Genomic DNA, 8,277 nt, shown 5'->3' on the forward strand with positions numbered 1-8,277 from the left:
ATCTTTGTGTTCGTAGCACCTGATAGAGGACCTGGTAGATAATAGGAGCTTCATGAATGTTTTTCAAATGAAGCAATGAGGATAAGAGTGCTGCACTAAGAGAGGGTATCTAACTATATGGGGGAGGGAAAGGGAGGTGGTGGAAGTACCCCAGAAAAGATAGGCCTGGAATGACCTTTTCTTGGAGGAGGAGCTATTAGCCAGATGAGAGGGGTGGGAAGAATGACCTTGGTAAATGGAAAATTGAGGAATTGTGAATAAGGAATTTCAGGTACTTATAAATAGTGAAGTATGACTGGAACTTCAATGCAAAGTGGAAAAGGCTGAAAGAAAAATGGCTCTAAAAAGGAAGGCAGGTTCTATGTTAATTTGAATTTTGTGCCAGTAAAAATAATTATTTAGGTTATTAGCCAGAATTTACCTCTGTACTGCACTGATCAATAGTATAAAAAGCCAGGTGTGGGACTGGATTTCATCCTCATGAATTGATTAGAAGAACTTAGATTAGAAGAACTTAAATATTTATTTTTATGTAATAATTACTTCAAAGGAAATGGATGGGTATATCAGTCTTTGTATGAAACAAATGTTTGCTAAAATCACAAACTAAAATCTTAAAAGGTTCAAGGACATTATTCCTGACTTAGAAACAAAAATACTGGAATCTCAGTTTAACCTAAGTGATTAACCAGGTCTCATGTCATGGGACAACTTTATAGCTGAAGCTGTATTTTAATGAAGCGTTCCTGGTCCATCAGTTGCTAACCACTTAAAGATGGGATACTCATAATTCATAAGTAGATAAGCCTAGATTACTTTCTCTAATGCTGACTTCATGAAGATCAAAGGAGATGATATCTATAAAATGCCCTAAGGGGCCTGGGGGTGTGGCTCAGTGGTAGAGCACTTGCCTAGCATGTGTGAGGCACTGGGTTCGATTCTCAGCACTGCATATAAATAAATAAAAATAAAATTCTATCAACAACTAAAAAAATAAAATTAAGTTTTAAAAAGGGGACTTGTGGTGGATTAAAAAAATGCTTAGTCCCAGGCCCCAGGCCTGGCACCCTCTGAGGACTCAACAGCTTTGTAGTCACACCAGAGCTGAGGAAGCCTCCACTTTGTGATCCTCAACTTTCTCAAGAAACTTTGAGAAACAAGTCTCTGCCTCCAATTGTCCCGTTGTTGATATGTCCACTCTTTCCCAAGACTCTGGACTTTCCTTGGTGGTTTTAGGCAAGACCTCCCCTCTCAGACGTGCTTCCTGTGTGAGTCTCAGACCATCAGGGTGATCTGATGGGAGGACAGAATCTTCTAGCCTCTGTGCATTTCAGCAGTTACCTGTATTTCAGATAGTTCTGGTTCCACTTCCCCAAAAGTTTCAGGGAATCCCACAAGGCCTTTTTGACATGTCAGGCAAAGACTTTCCTCCATGTTCGTGGTGGGCAGCAGGTTTGCCCAAGTTGCTAATGATGAGGAGGAATCGGGACGCTGTACTAAACAACTGAAACCTGGTTTTTGGTGGGCATAATTTAGGAGTATCATGTGCCTTTAGTTTGTTTTGATTAAATTCCAAGATGATATAATCATCTGACTATTAAAATTATTAATTGCCTTGTTTTCTACCTAGAGGTGTAATGGTTCCAGATTTGCAAGTCAGAATGCATTTTGCAATAAGACAATGAAGCATGAGCAATTGTTACTGTGATTTCTTCTGTGGCAGGGTAGGGCACGTTAGCTGGCCGCATCACTCTGAGACATTTCAGGGAGCATTTCTTGGAAATGTGCATTTTTCTTGTGCTTAAATTTGAAAGACGATGAGAATAGCCCAGGTTTTCCCCCAGTTCTTTCCCAATGCAAGTGAATTGACACCATTCTGTAAATGCAAGGTGCTTGCTGAAAAGTGAAATGCCTTCCTACTGTGGTGCCCAGGACCACAGACCCATTCCAGTCTATGGGACAGGAGGAAACTGCCAGGCTGACCATGCTGAGGTCATTTGAAAGTGCGGGAAGTCTGAATGTTCTTGGGGCAGTGCCTTTGCCATTTTTGAATGGCCTAAATCTGTAACTATTCATTTACTGGTTCATAACTTTAGAAATTATTTTGGAGTAATCCCTTTCAGCAGAGAGAATGTGCTTAAAAAGTGCAATTTAAATGAAAAATTAAATGCCAAATTCATGTTTCTCAAAGAAGGAGGTGGTGAATATGTAATTCATAAGTCTATGGAAACAGCATCAATGTGTGTTCTTCAGTGTGTAATTATTTTTTTAATATATATTTTAGTGATAGTTGAACACCATATCTTTATTTATTTATTTTTTAAAAATGTGGTGCTGGGGATCGAACCCAGTGCCTCACTGGTGCCAGGTGAGTGCTCCACCATGAGCCCCAGCCCCGGCCCTGTGTGTAATTATCTTAAGAACAGTTTGTCCATAGACAGAGATTCAACACATGCAGGCACAGGAGGGGTCGTCACATGTTTCGTTCACTCTGGGAAGCAGGACTCTTCATTTGGAACAAATGACTTTCCTAGATGCATTTCACCCATCATCAGTATTATGTTTTCTTATGCATGTGCGAAAAGTGAATTTAAAGTTAATGTGGATGACTCCACTAGTAGAAGAGCAATTTATATACAGTTTTAAATCACGCTGTTTTACACTAAGATTACCAGATGCTTCAAATAGAAGACTGGTTTATTACTTGAAAGGTTGATTTTCATCTAATTTAACAAAGTTAGGTGTTTAGAAAAATCATTCTACTGCAGTTTAAATACTTATATCACTGTGAATTCGAATGTAAATTTGGTCTCAAAGTTTATCATCAAAACTAAAATTTATTTTTTTAAACAGCTTCATGAAGGTAAAATTTGCATATCAGAAATGTCACCCATTTTAAGTTTATAGCTTGTTGGGCGTTAGTGGTTATGCAGCTGGGTAACCATCACTACCATGCAGTGTAGAACACTTTGTTTCCCTGCATGTGATCTGGTGTCCCTTTGCAGTCAACACCCACCTTTCCATCCAGCCTCGGGCAATCACTGAAAATTATTTATTTTTTCTGTGAACATGCAAATAAGTATTTTGTGTCAGAATATAAACAATGGAATTGCTTATGAAAGAAATCCATGGAGCAGAAAATGACATATGTAACCCATTGCAATAGAAATATTCTACTGCAATAAAAATAGTTGCCAAAATTCATCAGTATTTTTCTGTATATGCTAAGTAGTTGAATTACAATTTTTTTGTGACGAAACCAATGTTGCATATAAAGCATCCTTCAGGAGGTAATACATGTTTTTTTCCTCTTTGCAGACCATTATCAATCTGATTTTAGGAATGTTTTGAATCTTTGAAGAGCTACCGTGTAAGTCTGTGCCTACTATAATATGGATTTTTTCTTTTTGCAAAGAAAGTTTTGGTTGTATTTTGTTGGAAATTTTTAATTAAGATAAGTAGGCAAAATAGTCACCTTTTGAAATTTTACAAATTGCACTAATGGAAAATTAAGCTTGCAAACAGGAGGGAACTAGAACTTATCCTTACTGATCATTATTTTGGTGCTGGGGATTGAACCCATGGCCTTATGCATGCAAGGCAAGCACTCTACCAACTGAGCTATATCCCCAGCCAGAGTTTATCCTTATAAATACAATGTAGAACCTGAGCAGATTAGATAATAAGAACTCAAACACAGCACACAGGCTTTCATTTGGAAGTTTTATAATTGTACGTGGAATATTGGGACTTGTAAGAATCTTTTCATGAAACTACTGTTTTTAACAGGATATATTTATAATTTTTAGCAGAATTCAAAGTATACTGAACTTTAGAAGGCCTGTGATTTCTAGGTATCTAAATTTGGTTAAACAGTAACCAGAACTATAAATAGACACAATTTGTTTGATGAGTTTCGTTGTCATAATTTTTCTTCAAGAAAAGGTATCATAAGCAAAAGATAATATTTTTGAAAATAACTTTACATACTGTAATATCAAAACAGGAAAATGAAGACTATATTTCACTTGGAATTTTTCCTGAATCTGGTAGGTATTTGAGTACTGAAGAAAGTATTTTCTTAATCAAAATTATTATGGTCTACAGAAAAGAGTCAACTGTCACCAATTTCAAATTTATTAACTATGAAATGTATCCTGAAGGATATTTTTAAAACATATTGAAAACCCTGTATCCTTGCTTATGTAATCAAAAACCATTGCATGGAAAAGTAACACAAATCAGTAGAAACCAGCTATTTCTGAAAAAAGTATCTGTAAAATACATTGCAGGAAAAGTGTTAATAACTAAAAGCTACAAAGAACTCTTATGAACTGATGAGAAAAATATCAACTATTTTAAAGCAAAATTTGGACAAAGAAGAAGAAGAGGCGATTCACAGAGTTAAGCTAAGATGCTGTGTGTGTGCGTGAGGGTGTGTGTGTGTCTGTGTGCACGATATATGATTAAATGAGCCCAAAGGAAAACATTTAGTAGACACCAGGGCTGTTAACTTTGGTACAGCAGTGAGTGAGGGGCTGGTGTTAGTAGAAAGCTAACCAAACAATTCCAACACCCTTTTCAAAGATGACTGAAAGAGATACAGGAATTAATCATTAGAATACCCCAGGTGCCACAGTTGAGGAGCAGAGAAACGGCTCCTCAGGCCTGTGGTCTGACTAGAGAAGGCCCTAGACAGTGAATTATTTTCTTCACTCCTTATGAGATCATTACTTGCAACTAGGGACATAGTGGCTTTCATGAGGTGAGTATAGTTCTGTGGTTGGGCACAATCAGAGTTCAGGAGTTGTTGTGAGGCCCTTGGAAGAACGCTCCTTGCAAAGACACACTGCATCTGGTGGTGACTGCTTCTTTGAGCAGGCCATCCTGTATGTGATCTGAACAGGATTCACCTCCAGGGAATTGAGGAGGATCTGCGTCTGGAACCTGGTTTGTAAGACAGACTTCTCTTTGTGACCCCATTTTGCTGGAAATGTGAACATTGTCACATGCAGTTTGTGGTTGTTGCTACACTGGAAAAGTCCCCAAGGTGTGCCTTATGAGGGCCCCACTATGACGTGTGCCTGGAAAACACATTAAAACAGCAGCCTGCTCCCTTGAGACCTATGTTATGGAGGCCGTGGAGGGAGGACTTCCCGTGACTAGCAGTAAATCTGGAAGGAAAGTGGACTTTTTCAGCATAAGGGGATTTTTTTTTCTCATATAACATGAGACGGGCTCCCCCAATGCCTGGCACCTGCAGCCCCGCCTCAAGCGGTTTCTGGACCCCTCCCTACTGTCCTCCAACCCTGGCTTCTGTGCCTTAACTTCTGATTCTCTGATCTATTCAGATGGTATTTGTTAGTTCCGTCCAGCTCTGAGTTCAATGAGGATCTGGTGATTCACTCTTCTGTGGGAAGAGGAAGGTGGGGTGGAGGAGAAGGTGGGAGAAGAAGAGTATCAGTTACCTAAGTCGTAGAGAGAATTTAAGTTTGTAAGGGACCTTTCGAGAGTTCTCCTGGAGCTGCCCTATTCCTAGCAGGATCCGCCCTAATCCTAGAGCCGCCCTATTCCCAGAGCAGGGTCACCTTTCAACCATTCCCTCTAGCAAAATGCCAGGCCTCATTCCGACTAAACTGTGGCTCTCAACAGAATATGATTGATTGAGTTCTATTGTGTATCAGGCTAGGACCACAATGTACAGCTGAGCAGGTTGTGTACTGCACAACCCCAGGATGTGACATTTTTTGCCCCACTTCCAATACTTGTACAATACAGGTATTTCTATCCCATCTGGACTGTGCTAGCTACTTTACAAACTCTCATATACTTTAACAATAACCTATAAGATGAAAACCATTCTTCTTACTTTAAAGAAGAAGAAAAAAAAACGAGTTTATGTTAACAGTTTACTGAAGGTTATATAATAACCAGTGGGCAGTAGAGTTTGTCTAGGTCCAAAGCCTCTGCTTCCCTCTACAGGATGCTACATTTTGTGGGTGACTTATCCTCTAAGTAATTTCATCCATGACCACCACCTCAATGATGGCACTTTCCATAAGGCACTCCACCAGATCTCTCTCTGGTGGCCTGCTGGAGAATTCTCCTGTGCTCCAGAGACCCCTGAGATTCTGCAGGGTGTAAAGTGAAGCCTCATCGTCCTGCTTATTGCATCTCCTTAACTCCCACTCTTGGTGAAGTCGCAATCTGGGCTCTTTCTCTCTCTCTCTCTCTCTCTTTCTCTCTCTCCCGTCATATCCAATTAATGCCACATCTTACCAATTCTGCTTCTGAATTCTCTATTGTTCCTTTTCAAACCAAAATTGTCACTGCATTCATTCAGGTCTTTGTTCTTCTATTCTGAATGCAACTGTTCTTCCTAAACTAGGAAAAGCTGTACCTAAATCTGTCTAAGACTTTGCACTAACCATTTGCTCTGCCTGCTTCACCCTGTCTGCCTTCCCCACTCAGCTGCCCAAGGACACCGGGTTTCAGTCACCTTGTCCTAGAAGCCTTCTTTGATCCTTTCATCAACCCCCTTCCATTATTTACTCTTCTCTGCTCCCGTGGCACTCGGAGCTTATGTCCATCCATCACATCCCTCCTCACAGCATTCTGATAATGGATTTACTTGTCTGATTCCTACCTTGGATTGAGAAGTCTTTGAGGATGGGGACCATGTTTAACTTACCTGTATCTGCCTCCCCACTAGCAGCTTGTCTTGGAGGAGATCAATAAGTGCTCAAGGGAATGATATTCAGTCACATTGTGGATGTCTTAGGCAGATCTGAAAGAGTTGTTTGCATTATATTGCAGTGTTGGATGTGTTCATTTCGTTTTATTAAATTCTGACTGCAATTTTTATAAATTTTCATGGTTGGAATAATTTGTGGTGAAGTTATCCAATTATATAAAATTTTTGTGATGACAGCCAGTGGGATTACTGTCAAACCTATGTTTTTATTCATATTGGCAGCCACTTCGTACCTTTATTCTACAGATAAGCGATGATGACTTAATTGCGTGGTAATTTAAAAAGTGGACTCTGTTGAACTTTGGTTCAAGGCTCAGAAGATGTGCATCAACACTAACGAGTAAGCCGCCTCTTAGGGGGACCTTATCTTTCCTGTTTGCTGTCCATCAACAACGGTTACTATAGCAAGAGAATTTCTTGAGGAAGCTGTCTAGAACCTAAGCCACTGCTAAATCGGAAATTAGATATCCTTTGGGGGTGATTTTCACTAATATGCAATTTTTCTCATGCAATAAAGATTTAGGTCTTGTGTCAGCTCTGGTCTGGTTTGGCCAACCACTTAACTCACCCTGGGCATCAGTTTTCTTGTCTTTAAAATGAGGTGTTTGGATTAAAATAGCTCGAAGGACTTTGCAGGCTCAAATATGCTTTGATGACATTCCTTGCTGGGGCTGGGGGCTTGGGAGTGTTCTCCTGCCCTCTCCTCTGCCCAGTCCTCTGTTCCTTCTCCTGCTCCAGTGGGCTGGTGCTGCTGCAGGTCCTAGCATCACAGTAGTTAGCTGGGTTCTTCAGCACTTGGCTTTGACCTGGAAGTTTGCTTCCACATGAGCTGAGAAGCAGGTGGCTCCTGGCCTTTGGAGCGGCGCCTGCTGTGCAGGGTCACTGCGCTGCACATCCCTTCCCCTAAGACTTGGGAGTTCCTTTCAGGAAGAAGTGTCCTGACAGTGGTTACAAAAGTAGAATGAGGTTGCTGAGTGAGCACAAAAAGACACCATGAAGGAGGAAGGACTGTTCCAACTTACAACGTTCCTGAGGTGGTGACCTTTGCGGGTGTGGAAAGCCAGGAGGTGTGTCACCCACATGTATGTCACACAAATGTCCAGAGTTTGGAGTGAGGAAGGCACGTCGTGGAAGGCAGCTTTACCTAAGGGTACAGCTGGTTAAGTTCCCACGTGTTTCTTGAATAACTTGTTGACAGAGCCCCTCCATGACACCCTCGCAGACCACTGCTTCCTCAAGGCCGGTGCCTGCGGTTTAGGAGGCGAGCTGACACTGTTCGCTGCCTTGATGTCCCCACATTCTAATTCTGTCGTTATGCGCAAAAGGACAGGTCAGGTGCCAGCTGTTGTGATGAGCTCGGGAGGTGCTGTACGGAAACAGGGAGGTGGGAAGGCCGGCGTGGGCCGCTGGAGGAGGGAGACCGGAGCTGGGCAGCCGGGGAGGTGGCCTGTGCGGTTGTGCGCAGAGGGAGAGGCGCAAGCGCCGAGGCGGGGCGAGCCGGGTGCAGGGCGCGGGACTGCGGT

The 8,277-nt window shown here is 41.5% G+C and overlaps 1 protein-coding gene and 1 long non-coding RNA gene across 3 annotated transcripts in view; one reads left to right on the forward strand and one right to left on the reverse strand.

Moving 5' to 3' along the window:
* Positions 1 to 8,277, forward strand: part of Rnf144b (ring finger protein 144B) — a 158,118-nt gene that overhangs the window by 64,678 nt on the left and 85,163 nt on the right. The gene's annotated exons all lie outside the window — the stretch shown is intronic.
* Positions 3,034 to 8,271, reverse strand: LOC107149283. Its single transcript, XR_007346255.1, has 3 exons — positions 7,323 to 8,271; positions 6,692 to 6,787; positions 3,034 to 5,410 (listed from the first exon to the last, which is right to left on the reverse strand). It is a non-coding gene; the product is annotated as an uncharacterized LOC107149283 (long non-coding RNA).

Source organism: Marmota marmota, unplaced genomic scaffold (assembly GCF_001458135.2).
Source record: "Marmota marmota marmota unplaced genomic scaffold, marMar, whole genome shotgun sequence".
Lineage (NCBI taxonomy): Eukaryota > Metazoa > Chordata > Mammalia > Rodentia > Sciuridae > Marmota > Marmota marmota.